A 24939-nucleotide genomic window follows, 5' to 3' on the forward strand; every position below is an offset into this window, starting at 1 on the left:
TTCTATTCGAAATTTTTTTATGTCGACTATACTGAAAAAATGCTTAAAAAAGATATTGGAGTCAGCCAAGATGTGACGCAGGAAACTCTTAACGTGGCTGTCTTTTAGAGCTACATCTATTTTCTAACATATTCATTCGCTGCGCTCACTCGTTATATTATTATCTTAATATTGATTTATTGATTTTCACTCGAAGGAAGAATTGTAACATTATGCCCGAGTACCATAATCAGAAAAACAGGATTTTTTTTGAGGAAATGCTTTTTTGAATGAAAACCAGGTCTAGAAAATTAGCTGAATTAGCTGAGTTAGTTATCGTGTTCATAGGAAAAGAAACAATGAGCATATCGGTTTTTCGAGAACTACTCCCAGACCATTGAGCTGATAACGCCCATTTAAAAACTTGACCTGAGGAATTCAGTTCTCCTTCGAACAAAACGTTTTTGAAAATCGATTTAGATTTACTCAAGTTAAAAAAATATTACACATTTAACGTCATATTTCCACATAATTTTCAATTATAGTGATAGCGGTACCTATACACATTTCCGGTATTTTCTGCCATAAAGACCCATATGACTTACAGTCAAGTGAATAAAAATTTAGGGACAAAGTATTGATAGACTGAAAGTTCAATTAAAAATTCTGTAAAGCGCGCCGCAGGCAATTTTTTTGAAGATGAGACTTTTATAAGTTTATATATTTAATTCTGGTCAGGTCTTGAAGAATATTTCGGACATTTCGGACATTTCGGACAAATGTGTAAAATTTCGGACATTTCGGACATTTCGGACAAGTGGGACGCCTGCCCAAATTATCGTATCGTATTCGTTTCACTGTGATGCAACCATAATTTCGTATACACAAAATACAGACAATCCGTGCACAATAGACCGCAAATTTACATGAATTTAAACAAATTGGTATTCCGAGTATGGTTTCTTGCACGAATTATTAGTTTGTGGAAATTGCCAGAGCCAGAGGCAAGGGCTGTACTCCCATCAGTAGCGGCATGAGTTTTATATATTCTGAACTCATCCTTTTTTCTATTCTACCGTCGCTTCGCTATTTTAAGCAAGATGTCGTTGCAATAAACCGGATGCGAAAGATCTTAGGACTTCGGTACAGTAGTTGGTTCACTTCGTGTCCTTTTACCGCTATATCTCAACATGCGGTGACATACTATTTGACTCATTTGCGTCGAGTCAAAATTTAATTATTTTTCGTTTTGACATTATAGTTTTGCCTCCCTCCATTTTGAGTTGTAAGACAGTGGGTTCCAATGGACTCCATCAGAAATCCTAAATCATTTACGTAGTTGACGATAAAATTAAGTTCATTCTTTTACTCAGCAATCGTCAACTTTTTAAGTGGTTAACGTTGTTGAAATCTACATTTTATCAACAAAAGAAACGTAAAGAGTAAAGTTGTCACATTATGATGCTGAGTTGCATAATAGTTATTTATCTACCAAGGTAGGTATGAAGGTATTTTTTCGCACTAGATGTCGATTGTCGACCCAAGGCGAAGCCGAGGTCGACAAGACGTCGTGTGCGAAAAAATACCGGCATACCTACCGTGGTAGATACAACGTTTTTCGCAATTTCGGGCCATAATACATTGCAATGTGATGTAAAGAGACGCGTTGAATGAAATCGAGTAGTCAATGCTTAGTATATACGCTTCAACAATACGTTCGGTATAATTGTGTGACTCTATAGATCTCTTCGTTTGGTGAAACTGATGACGGAAACGTGAGGAATGGTGGGGAAAAGTGTGCAAACTAATCGAAACCAACTTCACACTTTCACATAGTAATGAATAAGTGAATGCGTCCAATTCTTTGAAATGAATGCAAATGAACTAAATACGGGAATTCCCTTAGAAGCAAAGTTGGTTGTCAGTGTTTGCACACAAAACCGAACCGTCGATCGTCACGCCAGCGGTCATTTTGGTGATCTATAGCCGAATGGCTACAGTCGCTGCTTTGTGTTCAAATACCTTTTGGTGTCGGGGGTTCGATTTCTGGTCAATGCAAGATTTTTATTTATAAAAATTTAGCCTTCGTTGAAGGTAATAGGATCTTTAGCGTGCGAAAAAAAAGTTGATATCGCACTGTGTCCAGGAATACAGTGAAATAAATACCTTTAAAACGACATTAAATGAATGCATGGAAAGGTGATGATTATGGACCGGAATTGCGAAAATGCTTTTTTAGGCTTTAGATTTTTAGATTGTCACTCGAGAGCATAGGTAGAGTGTGACAATACACCTCATGTGTCTAAATGGTTATTTATGACATCCAAATCCTTCATTTGACGAAAAGCAGTCGAAAACGGAATATTTTCTCTCATGGGTATTACTGATGGATACTAAATAAACTTTTCTTCACAATCAGCGACCAATTAATTCACATTTTCATTCTCAAATATTATATGATCACAATACGCACCAGTGTCGAATATTTCCCGAACTTAAAGGTCAAACATAATGAAAGAATAAACCAGAAATAAAAGCTAATTTTTTATCCCCTGACATTTATGAAGATACATTCTCAACGGTTAAAGCTTTACTGGTAAATGTCCATTTAATAAATCTAACGACGAAAGTCGTAAAACATGATTAATCAAGTGTTGGAAGCAGACATTCCATGAAAAATTAATAATGTTGATTTTGTTCAGCCACAAACTACCGATATGGATGGTATAGGAACAGTTGCGGATATGACAAAGAAAAACACTTCAAACTAATTTTCCGATGAGCTGTTGTTGTATATGTAGTGTTTTTGTAGGAGTTAATGGTTGCTGTTAAATGGAAGTTGATGAAATCGATCTATCACTTGGTTAATTGTTTGAAGAAAATTGATGAAATTCCTAAGTGGTGCAACAGCAGTTATTGTTCCACATTGAATAATAGGTTTGTTCCAAGGTCATTTCGAAATGTCAAATTTCATCCACAGAAGGTAACTTAACCTGAACTTTCGGGTTGACGAAAATTTGTACGAAAAATTTACAAAGCAAATTGTTAACGTTTACGTTATGTTCACCTCTGTGGATAAAACCGTTGTCAAAGTTCGGGTTTACAGTTGTTAGGAACGAACCTATTGTGTGACCAATTAACGGCCGTGCTTGAAAAATTATCTCGACGAAATACGTCGAGAAATGCGTCGAAAACTCGGTCGCCTTGATACCTTTCATGTTTCATGCTTTTCAAGCACAACTTGGGGTAAAAGGACTATTTCCATCGCTAGCGATGGGAAAATATTTTCCCTCGCACCAATACTCTTGCAGTATACAGTAATAACTATGTTGATTGTTGATTTACGTTAATAACTATTTAATTACCAGCTCGCGGTAAATTGCACTTTATGCCACTCAGCATCATAATGTGCAAAATTTGCAAACTCTAGATGTCTCTCTGTCATAAAACGTTAAATGCAAAGTACTTTATTAGGCTCTAGATATGTCATAGATGTGTGCGGCCTCGTGTCATAATTACACATCTAGAGCCTAATAAAGTACTTTACACCTCGGTTGCATAAATTTCTATTACATCACTGTTTATGACTGTAAAAAGTGATTACTGGCCTTCGGCTCTGGACAAAAATTTCCCCCTCGTGAGCAAGCAAATTTTCCCGTAGGTACGTAGCACATGACAAGGAAAAAAAAGATTAAAAATCCAATTTTCGTGTGAAATTTGTTGCTCCGAGGCGTATACGAGTACAAAATATTCACAAAAACTGGACATTTCAACTTTTTATCCCGAGTGTTGTAATTGATACGCGCTCTGTTTTCCCTTCTGAATTATTCAAGTAGAATGCATAATCGAAAATTATTCTTCTTTTTCTTCTATTTGATGTGTCAAATACGTCATTCCCCTATGTGGTTGTCTCGTTTTCGCTTACACAATAATAGTATATTATACAAGTAAAGGAATTTGATATTTCGTATCCAAATAAAATATCAAATTACTTCCCTAGTGTAGGATGGCGTTTTCCTTTACGAAGGAGTGAAAGACTTTTTCCTACGGACGGAAAGTCCATTTTCCCTCCCTAGTAAAGGAAAATATCTTACTGACATTTATGCAGAAATTTCAGCAAGCTTCGATGTTTCCATTACCATTCTTCACAATAAAAAAAAACATAACCTATGCAACCTACTTATACCATCCTCATAACATAGTTATATTACCAATATTTTCGTTTCCATACTGAACGTTAAATTTATGCAATATTCGCAAAAAAATTATAAAAATTTCTCTTCGGAAACCACATTGACCGCAAGTACTTATACCAACCAACTAACCAACGTAAAAAACTTCCTATCTAGCACATCCGATTCCAGTGAAAGTAATTAAATTAATAACGCTCACTTCAATCTTGATATCGAAAGCAAAAATGTAAAGTTCCCTGATACGCTTCAAATTCATTTTCTGTTACATTTTGGTATGTGTCTTCCTTGATAGGTTTTTTTGTAATAAAAAAAAGAAGTTTTATGTTACAAATTTCACTGATCAAACATTTTCATGCATGCGTGCTTTGCATACAGGAAGCAAAAACAACGTTCAATATTGTTCCAGTCACTTCAAAATATATCTTCTTTTATTCTCTCTTTCTTTTCAATAAACACCAAAAACCAACCAAGCTATAGTATCACTTTAGTGCTATTATCTTCATGGATATATAGATACGTCAGGATATTTAAGCTTAAATTGACTGGCAAGTCGAAATTCCATACGGCTGGATGGTAATAAAATTCTCTTAACGCTTTACGTGACATGCAATGATGTGACACACTGGAATTTGTTTTCAAATTTTCGATGTTGATCAAACAAATTTCCATTTTTTTTTAGAGAGGGGACAAAAACATGATGGTATGATGGTACCACTAATAAAATATGCGCGGCATCGAGTGTGGAATATATCGATGAAAATCCAGTAAACAAATACTGTAATGTGACGTGAATGACGTGTTACAATCATTGTTTGCCTGTGTAATTATTGATGTTGCATAATTATACAGCCAATTCAAATATCAGGCTGAGTGAGTCTAGACTGCATCAATGAACAAGCTCTTTCTTCAATTATTACTTTAATGAAGAAACTGAAAATACTGTAGAACTTTGTTCTTTAATTAAAGAGACAGTAAAAGACTTAAAAATCAAAAATAACTTCATTTAATGCGTCCTTGTCCTTGAAGGAAATTATTTTAAATTATACTTCAGTTTAATGATGAAACTTTCGCAATTACAGAAAATACTACGTTATTACTAGGGGGGTCAGATCCCTTGACTGTTGTGTACATATTTGAAAATTTAAATGAAACAATAAGGTAATTTACTGACTTCAATTCCACAATTTTACTGCTGATCTACTCGACATATTATCCTCGTTTTCAAAGTCGACCTTCACTTTTTCATGATATCGTTCACTTAAAATTCAAATTTTAGGCTCGCTTACGGCGTGAATTACAGCTGAATTTTTTTATAAAAATAATTTTTGACCGTTAAAAATTTGAATTTTGTTTGAATTTTTTTTTTCGTTGTTATGTTGGATTTCCATACAAGCCTGTCTGTCAAAATTATTTTTATAAAAAAATTCAGCTGTAACGCTATTCATCAGATTTAAAACCTTTTTTTCCATTAAGTGTCTACCCCGTGTTATGCTGTCTTGTGTATGTGTAATCGAGCTATGTATCAATGTGATTGTATTAGTGTGTGAAGGTGGATTGAATAACGTTGAAAACACAAAAAAAGTCAAGTTCATCTGATGTATTTGTTGGATAAGTACAAGCAAAACATACGAAAGCTATACGATTCGTATATGAAAAATAAACTGTGACTGTAGAGTGAAAGACCTGGCGTTGGAAGATTTGTTCAAATCTGGTATATGGCGATCGAATGTTTTTGCCTTTTTGAGACATTTCTTCGTACTTCGAAATATCATACTAAATAACTTCAATAATTCGCAAAGCTAATTGGAATCCAGTGTAGATCTATATTATGGTTTCCACCATTATACTAAAGCACAGAAGACTTCTGTCAGAAGCATCTGATTTATTCAGTTTGTGGGAACCGTTACGTGTAATCAAGCTGGTTGCCAAAAATAGCATTTAAAAGATTTGATGAAAATTATTAAGCTTTGAAACTTCAAATCAAATATTTTCTCGTTCGCTTCGCTCGAGTTTGACATCTTTAAGTTGGCAGCTCATTTTTACGTGAATATAACAAAAGAAAACATAAAAAGTGAACGATGAAAGCTGTGTTTCGTACATCAAGTACGAGTTCTGAAAGTTCCCGCTATGTTTGATTTTCGATGCGATTTCCAATAAAATTAGACGACAAATGTTGAGTTTTGTATTTTTAATAGAGCTCAAAAAACAAGGTGTAGTTTACGAAGAAAGTGAATGAATCTGATTTTATGTTGTCGTTTGAAATTTACAAAGTCAATTTTGACCAATTGCTCTGGCACTTTTGCCATTTGTCATAAGTGTTTTTTCACCTTATTCGATGACTAAAAAAGCCCCATCAATAGTTTGGCCAAAATATTCTCCTGCAAGCAAAAGAACAAATGCTCCCTGTCTACGATCTACACGACCCGACTATCTTCATTTGAAACCAAATTTGTAGAAGTTGTTTGGAAATTACACGCTCTATCGTGAATACACACATTTATTAGTTTTCCATTTTTTCTCACATTTTTTTAGGTTCATTTTCATTTTTTTCTTTAAAAAAAAATTGTTAAGGTTACAAACCCTCATTTTCATTTTTGTCTCAATTTTTTTTATCAAACTGAAATTGAGGGTACATTTTTTAAATTTTTGTTTGGGTTACTCATTTTTATTTTTTTCCAAATTTTTTTTTTTGTTACGGACCCTTGTTTTCATTTTTTATTACAAAATAAAAAAAATTTCCTGTTACGAACCCTCATTTTCATTTTTACTAAAAAAGTTTTTTTTTGGTTACGGACCCTCATTTTTACCCATTTTCGACCGTTAGACCCTGATAATAATTGGATTCCCTTTCGGACGTTTGGGATTATTAGGGTGGTACTGAGATGGTTCCGAAAATTGCACCACTCCACACTCCACATTGTCACCATCTTCTCTTCCCAGTTCCACACTTGAAATTCGGGTAACTGAATTATTTAATTACCTTTTTAGCAGATAAGTGCATTCTTACTTGTACTAATCATATTTATGTATTTTCTTATTATATTACTATCAATGGCGGCAGCTTCAATAACGGGCATTATAACAATATCTCTTCGTATTTGCTTTAATATTTTTGATATTTGATTCCATTCGCAAAACGTGAAAATATCAATACAATTTTAATATGACAACCAAAGTCTGTTGGATTTCTGCCCCATTAACGTTATAGAAATTGAGTTCACATTTGTACGTTCCAGGTTGGAAATAGTTTGGAAATATATCTTCAGGCAGATAATACTCTTGAATAGTATACGTTTTCTGAGAAATTAAAAAAATAATTAAGACGAATCGACACAACGCTAAATTGTAGCCTAAATCTGTGCGAAAAAACGATATATTTTCGATATGTATGCGTCCTTTCTGGAAAAAATGGACCATCGTTTTGCGTGAAGAAGTGTTGGCTTTGAGTAACAATGATATACGTTTGTGGTGATGTAGCATACTACGAGAAAAATCAACAGCCAACACATTTTAACACCAAACGATGGTCCAACTTTTTCTAGAAACGACGTGGATACGAATTTATTCAGCTGATATCTTAACTGCGGGAGAACAATACAAAAATTGTTTCTTACTTTCACGTATAGCGGACACACTGGTTGACCTTTAACAGCCTTCGGAACATCCGAAACATCTTCTAATACGGGTTGAACATACTTCTGAAAATATTGGTTGAAAAAATCGCACAGCGGACCTCTTCGCCACATGTAAGGCATCAACATGAACTGATTGTTTCCCAGGGGACTATAGAAAAACTTTATATCGAACTGAAAGAAAAGAACTGATAGTACATACCGGGCTGCTTAAAACGCACAAGTGCGTTCGCAAGTATCACAAATTGATCCCAAGTGATGAATTACATCCACCGCACCCAATGTGAGCTATTTTTATGTCTTTCCCACTTGGAAGTAGACACAATTACATGTTTGTGTGCCCGGCCTTAGTAAAAAAAAAAAACCCATCATGTAATGAATCATTTCCGTAGGGGGCACATATGCATGTAATGGTTCACTTCCGTATGGGATAGGCATTAAATATGTATTTTTCTGTGCCATGACTCGTTTATGTGTTCAAAAGTACCTCAATGTTGGGGATGTCATCATTAAACGTAAATGTACCACAGATAACCAATGTGGATCGATTGTATCGTTTTGTTTTGAAATCAGTTTCAAAGGCACCGCTTTTCATGTTTTGTATTTTCACTATGTCCATGTTATTCCATAATTTCTATACGAAATCGAGATTTTTTTTTCTTTTTTCATAATTTTCAATTAATGGTTTCCACTTACTGGAATGAACGATAAGTTTATGCAATTCGCAACCACCACTAATGTTAATGTGAAGAATAAATGCAACCACATTTTTCACTCTAATTCGATAATAATCCGGACCTCGTTTCACACCCGGTTACATTTATACTCTAAATGAAATCAATTGATCTGAAAATTGTATTTCAAATGTGTCACTTCCGACCTGAATTATATACGTATTTTTACTATGATTATCATAACATTATTCTGCTCTTTGATAGACGAATCACGCAAGGTCTGAAAAACATTTTTTTACAGAAAGAGCGTGTTGCAAAATGATTCCAAAGTTTTGGAAAAAAAATTGGAAATGTATCCTTGCAAGCAAGTGATACATTTTATTTGAGACATAACCTCAACAAAATTTATATGAAAATCGATCTCTGTGGATGAAATCGTGTTCGTTCGTTTTTATGTTTCGAGAAAACTGTGGGATCGCTTGGGATCGTTGAGTACTTACCTCCGGTAAACGACGATTTTATAAACGGCACTTATCATAAGCAAACGAACCTAGATTTCGGTAATGAGGAAATCTATTTTGTGTGACAAAATCGTTTTTGTGGTGAGGGTATTCGAACCATAGTTTACAAACTCAACTCAATGAAACTTGTTGTGGTATCGCAAGTTTTGAAACATTTTTTGACGTAAAGATTCTTTAAAGCAATTCTGATGATCAATTAATTCAATTCGGAAGCCAGAAGAAAAATATCGATTTTTTGCTCTTTTAAAGAAAGTTTTTTCGCTCGCTCCGTTCGCGATGTATGAACTACTATATATCAAAGTATATAAACAATGAAGGTAATGTAAATGCGCAAAGACATGCGAATTAATAGTTACGGGTGAATTTGTGGTGAATGAAAGGTATATTGATACACACACGTACAGCACGTTTATATGTATCAGCGTCATGGGAATTTCACCCCGAAAGTTTGGATCCGTTTTTCTTGCTATTGCCTGAGGGTTTGCATTACCTTGGTATGTTTATATACCTTGTTACGTACAATCATATTGACACAACCTTTTCGTATTGCTTTGTATAGGCGCAGTCGTATGAGCCAATATGACTTATTCGAAACAGTCGCCCTGAAAGATGGGTATTTTGGATTTTTTCCCGATAAGGGCTTTTTTGAGTCGGACTGGCCACTGATCATTTCCAACAGAATTTCCCCATGTTCACTAACTGTTCAAAAAAAGTGGTTCAGCCCCACCGTGATAACTTTTTAGCAAAACAAAGTCTACGTCAATTAAAAAAAGGTAATAACGAAAAAGAAGAATTGTAAATGCTTACTTTGTAGTGATTATAGTGATTGTTGTTCTTATTTTGTGTTCTTTTCGAAACAATTAACTTTGCATAAAAAGTTTTAATAAATTAAATTGGTTGATTTAATGGATCAATTATTTCCTATCTCATGTGCTAGACTTAGTAACATTTAATTAAAAATTAAACACAAAAAAAAAAAAAATTACTTATGCAATGCATGCAACACCACATTAAATTATACATGCCCATATTATACCAGTTTCAATCACAGTTCACAATATTGTAATCATACTTCGTTCGGGCTACAATCTGCGAAATTGCCTAAAATATACCGTCCACAACATATACGTAAATAACTATTACTTTTGTGAATGTGAAAAGAGAATTCTTACTCTTTTGTACAAAAAACGAAGTCACTCGGTACTTACTACATTCACAAAACCTTGAATCGTGAGAAAATATAACGACTCGTCTGAGTTATGGCCAGAGCGAAGCAAGGGCAAACTTCCCACTCATGTAAGCTGTAAAATATTTTGTTGATTGTTGGAATAAAGCATTTCGGCAGCATTTTGCAGCCAGACTTTACAGTATTTGAAGTCTTAGAACTGGTCAGCATAAATATAACATAGACATCAGTAACAATGAACATAGCGCATCATGTGATCATGGGATTTCTACTGGTCACAGACCGCTATGGAAAGATGTTAAAATTGTCTATCAAGAAAGTAATCAAAAGAAGAGAGACATTCTAGAAATGATTGCGATAAAAAAGGCAATCGACGTACAATAGCACTGTCTGAAATTCTGATGAAATTTGCACTGTGTGCTGTTGCATTGTTACACGAATTTGTGTTTTCTATGATTAGCTAGTTACACTCAGTCTAGTTGAATGTCTGTTGTTACATACTTAGTTCGTTGATTAATTTAAAGATTTTTGAAGTTTGTGACCACCAATGTTTGCAGTAAGTTGACCGGTGATTAGTTTGCTAAGTTGTTATTCTAATGTGAAATTATGTATTTTATTTTAGCATTGGAGTCACATATGACGAAGCACGCTTTTTAATTCGTGTCTGAATTTATTATATCAAATGATTTTTTCATGTGTCGGGGCTCAAAATGAGGGAGTTTTGAGATTTTTCTCTGGTTTTCGACCCCTTACATGAACATTTTTTTGAGTATCTGTTTTGGATACACTTAGTTCGGGCTACAGCTCGCGAAAGTGCCTAAAAACAATCGTCCAAAACAGATACACAATAGTACATTGAATGACAAGGGGCGAAAGTAAAAAAATTCAACCGTGTGCGAGAGTTGATGCCCGCGCCGAAGGCAAGGGCCTCAATCGCACAGGTTGAATTTTTTTACTTTTGCCTTGAGTCGTTCATACTATTTTTTTTGATACCAACATCGAAAGTTGATACGTATCGCAAACAGCAGAACAAAATGTTGAAATATGAAGGCATTTAGCCAGAAAATGCGGGGGTCCAGGGGGCGGCAGCCCCCTGGTATATCAAAAATTTAATTATTCAGCCATCACAACAATAACACACACAAAAATTAACAAATAACTAACAAATCATTCAGCAACAAAAAGTATCAACTTCGTATGTTAATTTCAATAAGAGCACTGGCGCATGCTTCATTTCAATTTTTTTGATACCAACATCGAAAGTTGATACTTTCGCCCTCGAAATCCGGGGCGAAAGTAAAAAAATGCAAGTTATGTGTTTGAGCGGGGAGAAAGAAAGAATACATAAAGCGAAAGTCAATATACATAATGCGAAAGTCGACTACATAATGTAATAGTCGACTCTTGTCAATAAGTGTACTGCGATCAAAATTGAAATAAAGCGTGCGCCAGTGCGCTTATTGAAATTAACATACGAAGTTGATACTTTTTGTTGCTGAATGATTTGTTAGTTATTTGTTAATTTTTGTGTGTGTTGTTGTTGTGATGGCTAAATAATTAAATTTTTGATATACCAGGGGGCTGCCGCCCCCTGGACCCCCGCATTTTCTGGCTAAATGCCTTCATATTTCAACATTTTGTTCTGCTGTTTGCGATACGTATCAACTTTCGATGTTGGTATCAAAAAAAATAGTATGAACGACTCGGGGCAAAAGTAAAAAAATTCAACCTGTGCGATTGAGGCCCTTGCCTTCGGCGCGGGCATCAACTCTCGCACACGGTTGAATTTTTTTACTTTCGCCCCTTGTCATTCAATGTACTATTTGATCGCAGTACACTTATTGACAAGAGTTGACTATTACATTATGTAGTCGACTTTCGCATTATGTAAATTGACTTTCGCTTTATGTATTCTTTCTTTCTCCCCGCTCAAACACATAACTTGCATTTTTTTACTTTCGCCCCGGATTTCGAGGGCGAAAGTATCAACTTTCGATGTTGGTATCAAAAAAATAAATATTCTGTATACGTGAGAGTGTATTGGTGAGCTAAAAAAAGAATCGGTCGGTAGGGAAAGTAAACGGTCGAGAAGGAAAGTAACGGTTGGGAAGGAATGCACCAACACACTCTCACTATTACAGAAATAGTATATTTCAACATACCCCAATACACACAAGATGTGTGTGCACGCGCGGGCGAAGCCCAAGCGAAAACACACATCGAGTGTGTATTGGGGTATTTTGAAAGATGTTTTTCTGTAATAGTGAGAGTGTGTTGGTGCATTCCTTCCCAACCGTTACTTTCCTTCTCGACCGTTTGCTTTCCCTACCGACCGATTCATATAATAGCTCACCAATACACTCTCACGTATACAGAAAAATATCTTTCAAAATACCCCAATACACACTCGATGTGTGTGCACGCGCGGGCGAAGCATGTGTGTTGAGTATGTTGAAATATACTATATCGATCTATGAAAAGTGTGAACATCTAATTAACATAGTTTTAAATCGCCCCATTATCCTCATTATAAAAGGTTGCATTGCAATTTGCTTTTCGGTTCTTTCGATCACTCACCAGTTAGCTTAAAAGTCAAATTCTGAAGAGCGCTTGTAAAACTGTAAGTTTTACATAAATGACTATGCATCTGCTATCAACAACTACAACTACAACTACGCGCGAGTAAAAATAAAAGTCTCAAAGGTTCGAAAAGAGACGTGCCACGTCTCACAATACAAAAGATTTGACGTTACAAATGATGTACAAAAAGTAAAACACCGGTAGCATTAACACTGAATCAACAAGCGTCAAATTTAGAGGATTTAGTGATAAGATCTAATGCTTGAAATTGTGAAGACTGTGTATCGGGGAGTCTGGCACCTGGTGCCAAAAGAACGCACTTTTAAACTATGTAAAAGGTGAACTCACAAACGAAAGTATATTGCTGCAAATGCGTTTTACCCATATCATCGACTTAATGACTCCCTTTACAAAATTTTCGTATCGAAAAATCGTGTGCGAGTTCGCCTTTTACGTAGTTGGAAAATGTGTTGTTTTAGCACCGTGTGCCAAATTACCCCACGTCGAAGATTGTTCGATCCACCATATTGGCATAGCTGAATGGTAAAAGTTCTGACTTACTAAATTAGGATAATCATAACAGATCGAACTTCGGGATAGGTCAATGACGACCTGTGGACTCCTCTGCTACTAACTAACATACTATGGTAGTAATATCCGATTTTTGTATGAACTAATTTTTATGAATGTTTACGTCTTATACAGCAACAAACTTTACTCTATGCATTTAAACACGATCACTCTGTCGTAACTTTACTCTGCCGTGATTTAAATTGTTCAATCAGTTAAAGCACAGTACTTAATATGCTCTTACTAATTTTCATTTTGACGAATTGAAATACAGCTTCGGATCGGGGTAACAACTTCCCCAATATGAAAATTTAGAAATGCGGACGTATAATTAAGTTGACACTACAATTTTTACACTTTTCTTTCAGCTCGAGTATTTTGCCTGACACTCAGTACAAAACTTCAACTCACTTCAGACGTAAGTAAACATTCGAAATAAAAACTCAAAAATACAGACGCTAAATCAAACTGGTGTGCATACGTTATTTTGCACACCAGTTCGTTTTAGCGATTGTACACAAAAGTTCATTTTTGTTACTCGAATAATCAGTTTAGGAATACGTCAAACAATGATCGCAAATTGATTGATTGATTCTAAATTAATATTCTACCATTGGTGGAGGTTATTTGCATGGTGTCATTAATAATTATTGTTAACTAGATGGGACGAAAACAAGCTCTCATTTTACATAACAAGGGAAAAGTGATTTTGATGCAGTGTACTCGCGAAAAAGCACCTTCCCCGAGTTATGTACAATGAATATATTCTTTAGCGGGGCAAAAGTGGGTTTATTCGTCCCAAGATATGAAATTTGTTTACTAAGGGCAGAAAATAGGAAAGTCGACAAAAGCGAAAGTTGGAATTTCCCATTTCTCCCCGAGGTGAACAAATAATTTTACATACACGCGTCAAAAACCGTGCTAATCATCTTTCAAGCACTCAGCATGTAAAATCCATTACATAACTCGAGATAAAAATGAAGTCTCGTTTTCGTGTGTTCATTGACCTCAGCTACGCCTCGGATCAACATTTTTTTTTCACGAAAACTCTACTTTTCATCATTTTATCCCTAGTCATGTAAATGCTATTTCATGCGTTCGTGGTATGGTCTATGGTGTGAATAACCGTTTTTATCCACGAAATAAACATTGGGTCCGGTGGAAGTAATTCATTACATGAGGGATCAATTTTTGATACGAGCTGAACTCGCGAGTGTGTTTTGAGCGCCAAGGTTTAAAAGCTGTTATTTTGACGAGGGTAACATTTGCATATCTGAGCCAAATAATAATCATTTTAAGACAAATTTCATGCATTTACTTACGTTGCTATTACTTACCCAGAAAAGTAATGGTCATTACTTATTAGTCTTGCCAATACCCTCTCTAGCAAAAAAAAAAACTTTCGTTAAGGTGGTGAAAGTATTAAGTAGCCTTTGAAATTTTCATGTATTACAGCATAGTCAGTCAAAATGTAAAATAGTGTTTACTATGCTGGTGCATGTAATAAGGCTATTACATGTATAGGCAATAACCTTTACATCACTCGCATAGTAAAACGCCGTACTACACACGGAAAATAAAGTGATATCTCGTATCACGATGAGTAAATGTACCTCGGGCTAAAGCCCTCGGTTACTTTTACTCATCTGGATACGAGATATCACTTTACTTCCCTTGCATAGTAATGTACTATTGTTGAATGCAAAGAAATATGGTATGAAATTGACACATATAGCTGAGAGCTTGTTTGCTAAAGAGAGTATTGGTATTGTCAAATAAATATCCCTACTTGTATGGGACAGGCATTAAAACCTAAATCCGCTTTCGTTTTCGCTCCTCCGTTTGAGTGTACCATTAACAATAATAATAATTGACCAACCTGGAAAACAACGCAAATCCGATAACAAATTGGACTCCAATTATATCCAATTATATTATACGTATATCACTTAAAATATTTTTGTAATAATAATTGAAGTAACAACCAATTACCATGTTCGCTCGGAAAAATATGCAAATTAACAAAAATCCAATCGCAATTTTTCACTAACCCGATTAGCTCTATTTTTCTCATATTTTATTCATGTCTAGAGAATTTACCGAAACGGATTGCATTTTAAATAATTGACAGCAGAGCTACAGCACTTGGAACACGAACAAAGCTTATTTGAAGCTGCAACAAAATTAAAATGCATCGCGGAGGATGTTAGTCTTAAATAAAATCGATAGCAATATGTTTCAACATTAAGTCTTAACAAATTGTTTACGACACACTATCTGTCTCTCACTTTCTCTCCCTCTCGAAATTGTTTGAAAGGAACAAGTTACCAAGCACATTAAATTTGAAAACCAAGTACATTACATTCGCAATCTTCCTATCACTTTATATGCTAAAACAGTGTCTTTCCACATGAAAGTACAATTTTTTTTTTTATTCCCAGGCTCAATCAAAATTGGATTAGAATTTGAAATTTATTTGCGATTTAAATTTGAGTGGAGTAAAGGAGAATGAAAATGTGCACTTACTTTATAGCGGGCTGTCTATTCATCATAATTTAATGTAAAAGGTTGCTCCAGTTTTATGTAGAAAGTTTGATTACAATGTATACGATCACAGGCATTACCTGGATAATATTTATTTAATACGACGGAATATCCTTTGTTCTACATTTATAGAACGAATACAGGCTTCTTTACACTAGTACAATTAAAGTTCCAAGTTATCATAATGGGTATTTGTGACATGAAGTATAAATCGTGGGCCTAATATAGTGTTTTTCCTAACGCATGCTGCAAGGCTATTTCGATTGTAGAAGTTAGGAACTACGTTTTTTCCAATCGACATTTAAGCATCAGTTTTCGAACATTATGATGCGACGACTTATGCAACATAGGCATCTAAAGTCTGCCAATTTTGCATATTATGATGCTGAGTTGCGTAAAATCTTGGACATAAACTGGAATTTTGAGCATACGATGTCGGTTTCGCCTCGGGCTGACAATTTTACCATCTATTGCGTATCTTACGTAAGATATTTTACTCCACAATGGACTGTTCAGAAATTCCTTCTCGCTGTGAGGGGGAGGGGATTTATAAGAAAATTTGTAAGAGGGCATGACAAAGATTCTATAGAATATCATCACGCCATTTGTGAACGACCCCTAAGGCATCAAAACACCAAGAAGAACGAAGTTACCGTATTACTCTATCTAGAGGCGTTGCGTAAAATTTGTTCGTTGGTAATGTATAAGTTATCTACTGACATCTGTTTTTGTCCCATTCGTCTGATTTCGATGACCTTCTCCCGCTCATTTTGATACTACAAATTTACAAGACACCGAGAAGTTTTGCCTGCGTTGTTTTCGGTTAATGTTGGTTTATTTTGTATTATAATATGTAGATGAGCTACGGACGAAAATGGTCAGATTAGAAAAAGAAACTTTATTAATCTGATTGTGAAAAAAGAACGTCTTCCATATTTCAAACTTTTGGTTGAGATAAGGGACAAGACAAGTTTGTAACAAAATTTTTGGCTGCAATTTCGTACGACACGGAGATGAGTGTTGTCATACTAAGAAAAAATGGTTGATCTTAAACAAAATTCATCAGCTAACTTTTTCGGAAAATACGGATGGGATGAGTTGGTGTTTTTTTTATTATAAAAATTTACAATCGTTTTCACTTACAGACACCAGACAGTTCTAACTTTCCATGCCAGTACTGAAACATTGTTTTTTTTTCCTTCACTCAATGACTTTCAGGGTCATGAAGTTGTGAAACAGATTAAGGCAAACGAAAATTACCAATTTTGGCTTGTAATTTGGGTATAGAATCTAATATATATACTACAGCATAGCACTGCTGTTAGCATTAACGCTCGTAAGGCAAATGTCACAAGGTCTTCAATTATGTGTGTATGTGTAGTGTAACAAATGCAGCGCCAATTTTGACTTCATCAGCATCCAAATATTTTCTATGTTAATGCTAGAAGCAGTGCTGTGACTACAGATTTAGTACGTGTAACGACCGGACCGTCAAATGTGTTATAGAAAGTCTTTCTATTTTCTATTCCAGAAGGCTGGCTTTTGAACCATTAAGAGCATCAACGTCTCGAATCTTGTTTTTAATAAATAATTTCCAGACAATGACTACATACAATTTGTTGTTAGGTTAAATGTCACGTTCGTATTTTCTGGCTTCGAATAGCTCAATTTTGTATTTCTATCCAGCTAAATTGTTTAATGTGTGATACTCGAAGGGATGATGTGGTGAAATAAGTAAATCAATATTGACTTTATATTCGTATGGTTGAGGTGTTCAACCATAGCACTGCTCCTAGCATTAACGTAGAAAACGTTTCTTTCTCTACATTTATTCCCTTTGCACATGTACATACGTGTATCAACATTGTGAAGACTTTGACTGTAAATTAGAATGTTAATGCTAGTAGCCGTGCTATGGTTCAACCGATGTATAGAAACTGCTACGTAAATCAGCTAGTTAGTTAAACAGATATTGGTAACGAATATAAATTGAACTTGTTTAAATAATTTAAAGACTAATTCCGTGTGAGATGTGGTTTTTCCAGATGAAATGGGAATGGTAAAACACTGTTGCTTAGTCGTTACCACCATCTTTGCAATTAATCAACGTCGATTGTAATCTGTGGCAGCCGTATGTGTTGTCTTTATTAAATAATTACACACTTCGTCGAACCGAATGAGAGCTTTTCGCAACATCTGATTGATGTTTCTTTTGTATGTGGAAACCGCAGAGAATCCGATTTGATTTGTTTTTTTTTTGTTGCGTGTGATTGTGTTCATCAAGCTTTTATGGTTAAATTGGTTTTGTATTGTGATTATTGTCTAGACAGTCATAATGTCTCGGTGTTTGCAAGTTTATTTATCTTTTGAATCATTCACGAGGTAGAACTCTTAATACGACAGTAAATGGGAAGACATAATTACCGTTCTCTCGGATTACTGTTCTCCGATTTGTCGTGAAATACAAACTTTGTTCGGACTGGGTTGAACAAACAGTAGGACATTATTCTAATGTTTGTTGGGTTATAATTGAAGATTTTCAATGCTTGAGATACAATTTGGTCAATGATTTATCTCTCCACTTAGAAATACAAAGAACGTATCGAGCTATGAATACTTTAGTGATAACAGCTACCGCTTACGATTGTTTGTATTGTATGTTTTAACTAACACACCGAAGTCATCTATTTATCTTATACAAAAGAGACGCAGTGTCTATGTGATTTCATCAGCCTCCGATTACTGTGTATGTTCATCGGAAAGTCCGGCCGCACCATTCGCATGACATTCGCTCATGTTATCCCTTCATTCGCTCATATTTCTCTTCATTCGCTCCAACGGCTAATGAAGCCTGTACCACCATACGCTCTCGTTGCTTTCTCTTCGACTTCAAAAATTTGTTCAAAAATTTGCTTCTTTTAACGACCGACGCCTTATTCATCGGTTACCACCAACGGGCGACAAAAGTTGATAAAGAGCGTGATGTACCGACGGTATAGCAAAATTTATGGTAAAACAAATGAGATGATAGATTGCATTTTCTGTGTAGAAACTACTTGGTTGTGATATCATGTAATTGATTCGATATAACTATTCTAATCACTAACTATGCCGTCTGTGAAATGAGCAGTTTAGCCAGCTGTTAATTAATGAAGTGCGAAACATTGCTGCTCTAAACGAAATGCATTGTAGTCCGTCCAACATCCGTTCAAAATTAACTACTCAACCACTTAAAAATTAATTGGTGCCACATTGCATGCAGAAACGCTCATGAAATTCCGAAATCGTTAATGCAGATTCGTCTCTATACTCTGCCAAACGAATGCATTGATGACCGAACCATTTTCGAAATTTCTTATTTACCATTTACGTGCCAATATATTTTCCGCAACCTGTGCTACACGATCCGGAATGTCACCATAAAAACCACTATATTGATTAAATGGAACCATTTATTTCCCTAATGGCGATAGGTAATGAACCACACACCGTAATCACGGCTAGTATCACATCCCGCACCATATCATTAATTCAAATCACATACCACTTTCATCTGGCGAAAATTGTGTTTATTCGCTATGGAAGTATCCATACCAGCAGTGTTTACAGTACATGTAATTCAGATCTATGTATGGCTCAGTTTATGTACAGTTGTTCATGAAGTCAATATATATGTACGCCCATAAAATATGCCACGGAACGGAACAATAAGTGTATTACGCATCAGTGAAATTGCATAATTTCTCTTCCGTTTTTTTTTTGCTGAAATATACGCACTACGCACCCGCTACAATAAGAAAAGTAGAGAAAAAGAAAAAAAGCACACGAGAACGTAAACGTGAAGATGTTACATTAATTTGTTCCTTTTTGTGCTCCTTTTTTCATTGTGATGGCAATTAATAAGCTCAGCGTATTACGGCCACTTTGTTGTAGAAGGAACAAGATGATAATGTGCAAATATTAGAAAAGACAACTTAATGGTCACAGTACGCTCAAATTAATTCGTTTTTTTTACGTGTGGTAATTGTTGCCATAGTACTACGAAAGAAAAGCGTAATGTCGGCGAGAGTAGAGCTTCTGAATTGAGGACAATATTTGCTTGTAACTTATTGTGGTATTATGAAGTTTGCTCTACTCAACACAAATAAGGTTACAGCAATACCTTCTCTTGCAAACAGACTTCGTTGCGTCGCTGTCAAAATGCCACCTGATGTTTTTGTTTGTAGAATCATACACTAATTTCTAATTTTACATAGAAAATGCAAAGGTATTTTTACCACCTTAATAAATGTAGTTAGATAGGTAGAGAGGGTATTGCTTACAGCAAAGCACTTCAAGCAAAAGTGCTAGTAATGACAGCTGCCAAATAGAGTATTTTTTATATGACATTTTATCCCAACTCTTTTTACAGTGTAAAATTTTGTGTGGAGCACTGTCAAGTTTCAGTACCCTATTTAGAGTACCACTTTTGTTTGAAGTGCGTTGCTTATAAAAGTGCCGTCATTTTATCAATCTCCGTAGGAGCTTCTCCTATTTTTATCAGCCCATTTTGTTCTACACATTCAAGTCATAGTCACAAGATATAAATGTTAGGAACAAAGTGCACTAACAACGCACTCCAAGAATGGACATGAGCCAGGTTTTATTAACTGTCATTTGGCCTCCAATTTTGTATGGAAAGTGGCTTACATCAACACAAAAAACTGAATTTATGTTAGAGTTTTGGACCACTGTGTCGTGGAGGCCCCTTATTTAAATTCTGATCTTTTGCATGTTCTTATAGTGCGTTCGAACTAAGCAAATAAAAGACAGATTGAGAACATGGTAACGTCACTTTTACATGTTCTCTATCATTATCATTGCTGTAAGTTATTGTTGAATGTTCTAAGAAAAGCGAAGGGCTTCTCCAGGGACTGTTTTTGGAAAAAATGTTTTTCCACATTTTCCCAAATTTTCACACTTTCTGAAAAACAATTCTTGGAAAAATTAGGGAAAATCGGGAAAATTTTCTCTTAAAAACAGTCGCTGTACTTCACCATGAAAATCAGATTTTAATCGCAAAGGCAGTCATCAAAGTGGACGACATACTCTTGATCAATAGATCATTGTCGATGTCGTTTGAGATGTCAAATGAGCTGTCATTTTCACAAAGCTAACCAAAATGTTACAAAAATTTATATGGAGCTGTCATTGTTTGAGGTTAGCTTTGTGAAATTGACAACTCATTTGACACTATTTTGAGAGAAGAACAGTTATTTGACACTGATCTATAAAATGTGATACATCCTAGTCTAAAAATATGACGATTTTAAGAAAAGGAAGGCTATTCAACTGTAATCGACAATAAAGGCAAAAAGCCACGAGCAGGCATTATTGCGTTATATATCAAATCATGCTTTGTATCAAAAGCTTGTTATCATGCTTTGTATCAAGCTTGTTTTGTCGATTTATTGCTTTGTTGAGTAAAATACCTCACGTTCCTGCAGAAAAATTTAATTATCCCCTCGGGATACGTACACACCTCGTGTTTTTCATTGGACTATATAGACAACTATCTACTATGCCAGTCGGGTGTAAGACGGTATAGTCACAATAAATTTGGTGAAGTGTATTTTGATGATTTCAACTACTTTGATGTAGTTGTACGAAAGTGTTGAAATCCAATTCGCCAAATACATTGTGAGTATTGAATAAATTTATTCGAAAGCTCTGTACTCGATACTGAAAAGACAATTTTATTTTTCAAAGAGTTCACCTTATAAGATCAACTGTGTGTTGGGAAAAAGGGAGAATATTCAATTTGAAATGATTTTTTTTTTCCTCTGAAGACTCCCCACGCTCTGACTTAAAAATAAAATATTGAAAGGATGCTTAACACACATTCATATTTCTATCCTATGCGACTACAACTTTTTACTACGTTTATGTGTCCCTATTTCGTTGAAAAGGTTTTCGAATTTACATTTCATTTCCGTAGGACTTGAGTGTTAATAGACACCAAAAAAAAAGATTTCTAGTGCTCCAATTCCAACTGTGTGTGAATATGCAAACTGAAAACAATTTTTGGTTTGTAAATTGTGGTTTTCTCTACGTAACAGCGGAATTTATAAGGGTAATGTTGTTAATAGCAGAACCCAGCTCTGCATAAAAAAATGAATATATTTCTATCAAGAATCACATTTTTTAATTAAAAGCATCGAAACTACCTGGACTCAAGTCTCGTTTACTTTGGTATGGGGCGAAATTGAAATAAGGAAAGTTGACACAGCATTTTTATCATGTTCATGCAAATCAAGAGATGTTTCAAGCGATGTTTTGAAATTGATAAGTCGGATGAAAATCTCATATTTTTAATATAAATCCCCGACCCAACAAAGAGCATTTTTGTTTCATATTTCTTATTTATGAAAAATGCGATTTTCTATTGCTGTGAAGTCACTTACTTTTCTAAGAATTAATAGTGACGACACACTTCAAGCTTAAATGATACTCTGAATAGAGTGCTGAAAACGAACAGTGTATCTTATAAATTTGGAAATAAAAATGTCATACAAAATAGTACTCTGTTTGGCAGCTGTCACTACGAACACTCATGCTTGCAGTGCGTTGATAGTGAAATTTTTCTTCAATCCACACAAAAATCCACTTGAACAGTAGTCAGTATCGATTTCATACCCTTTTCAAAAACTTCGAATTTAGCTTGAGGTCATTTTTTTTAATTCTTCTAGATGACGTACCTTATGGTCGTCACAGTTCACTCTCAATCCAATTCAGAGAAATGATAAGGTTGGTACACCTGCGGCATGAATAAAATACGCTTGTAAATGATTTTCTTTTTGGTTTCGTGTGGAATCACATACATTTTTGACGCATTAGTGTGAAATTTAAATGCACTTTTCTCTCACTGGCTAAATGTAATCCAATATGTCATCGACATACGCATTCTATCTCAGCAGCAGACGTACCAACTTGATCATATCTCTACAATGGAGCGTGCCGTTCATTTTATGCAAGGCTGCAAACTTTGGGAGGAAATGTAGATACCGATATGCTGGTGACACACCACAGTTGACGATAGAATGGCAGATTTCATACAAAAATTCACCTCCTATGAACGTCGTCGTGAAGATGTGGTGCAATTTTTTATATGTAAAATCTTCAGAAGTGGTGTGTTCCCGACCATCTTCTAATAAAATTGCGATTGTGATCTCCCCAAAGTTTACAGCCTTGAGTTTTATGTTGATCCGTATTAAGCTATGAAATCATGAGTGGCGTCATTAGAGAGGGGGCTGGTTCTATGTTAATTTAACATTGTTTAATCGTAAATTCAGCTATGAAAATGCATAGATATCGCCAGTAGAGGAAAGACTCACCAGACTTGCCCTGTAAATAAGTACAAATGCGGCAGAGGATTTTGTGGGATAGCAATATCTGGTATCTAAGTAAATGGAAGCAGAGTTTCTGGGCTAATTACATTGCTGTAAAGTGAAATCCAACATGTTTTCTGTTTTGGGGGCTGTTGTGGTCTGTAAGTTCACTTGAAGCAAAAAATAGAAGTTTTTGAAAAACGTACAAAAACCTATGCGACAATGTAGTGCGACAGAAATCGACTTTCTTTGTGCAACTCGGTGCACAATACACTATTTTAGTACCATAAAGAAAAGGTAGAACAAGTTTTTTTAAATGATTGACTTGTTTCCATTATATCCATAACATGTTCGTCAACATTGGCACACAAGAGAGAAAAAATTTAATCGGAAATTTCAAATCGATTTTCATATAAAAAAATTGTTGGGAAAAAATTTCATATGAAATGAAGCATTTACTGGGTAGCCGAGTAATACATTATGGGAGGACAACAAGGATTCAGGTAACAAAAATGTCAGATACATCCGGCTATAACACACAATCAAAAAGATTGAAAAATTCCAAAGCTGAAACTGAATTTACAAAAAAGAAAATTCGTTCAACAATTTCAGAACGAAATTCCACAGGAGAACATTAAGTGGTTTTATTTTGATTATTTCCAAAAAAAAAAGATTTTTTTTAGTTGAAATTCTTGGAGAGCGAAGTATTGACAGGTTTTTCTTCATTTCTTTTTCCGACCATATTGACCGAGCAAATTTCGTTAAATTTGTTGCTGATTTTGAGTGAAATGAAATGAAAACCCGGAAAACCCATTGTGACATTGTGTATGCTTGATGAAGAACGTGAGACGAATGTGAATGGTGCGTGTACGTACAATGTATAATACATTATGGTGTGGTGTATACACACATCGTTAGAGCATATAATATGGAGAATACGTATGGTAAGATCTTATTCGGATGTTATACAGTATTTAGGTTCAACTTGGATGTTATATATTATTATAACGTTCAACTCAAGCCAAGGAGGTGCGGGAAAACAGGAAAAATAGGAAAATATGCAGTTTTGCTTGCTTTCTCGATAATAGCTACTGTTGTACAAATCCGATTGTCTTAAAAATTAAATATTTTGTTCCTTCTCGACACCTTTCTATAAACAAATCACCAAGCAAATCACACATCATCTTTGAGCGAAAACATCTAGAGATATGCTTGAAAAACTGATGAAAAAGCGGTAAAACAAGCAAAACACACTGTCTCGCCAATAGCTACTTATCGGCCAAGCAGATTTGATTGTTCAAAAAATGAATAATTATGATTCGTCTCGACATTTGACAAATCGCACACCATTTTTGAGCGAAAACATCTAGAGTTTTTCTACCTACACGCTATTTTGCTTGCTCTTTCACTGAAATATTATGATTCGTCTCTTCAATTCCGTTCATTTGACAAACGATTTTTCAGCGAATACATTCAGACATATGCTTGACAAACTAGTGAAAAACAGGCAAAACACGCTGTCTCTCCTATACCTACTCATCGACCAACTCGATTTTCCCAACATATTTTCGCTCAAATATCGTGTGCCATATGTCCAATGAAAGGTATTGAGACGCATCATAATATTTCCGTTTTAGTAAAATCTGGTTGGTCAGTAGTTGTTGGTGAAACAACAACCAAAATAGCGTGTTTT

General features: G+C 35.1%; 2 long non-coding RNA genes across 2 annotated transcripts; one reads left to right on the forward strand and one right to left on the reverse strand.

Moving 5' to 3' along the window:
* The first annotated feature begins 1212 nt into the window (after positions 1-1212).
* LOC119070942 lies at positions 1213-24380 on the forward strand. Its single transcript, XR_005086571.1, has 3 exons — positions 1213-1225; positions 2893-2897; positions 24268-24380. It is a non-coding gene; the product is annotated as an uncharacterized LOC119070942 (long non-coding RNA).
* Positions 7353-8347, reverse strand: LOC119070937. Its single transcript, XR_005086570.1, has 3 exons — positions 8292-8347; positions 7787-7978; positions 7353-7469 (listed from the first exon to the last, which is right to left on the reverse strand). It is a non-coding gene; the product is annotated as an uncharacterized LOC119070937 (long non-coding RNA).
* Positions 24381-24939: the final 559 nt, after the last annotated feature.

Source organism: Bradysia coprophila, chromosome II (assembly GCF_014529535.1).
Source record: "Bradysia coprophila strain Holo2 chromosome II, BU_Bcop_v1, whole genome shotgun sequence".
Taxonomy (NCBI): domain Eukaryota; kingdom Metazoa; phylum Arthropoda; class Insecta; order Diptera; family Sciaridae; genus Bradysia; species Bradysia coprophila.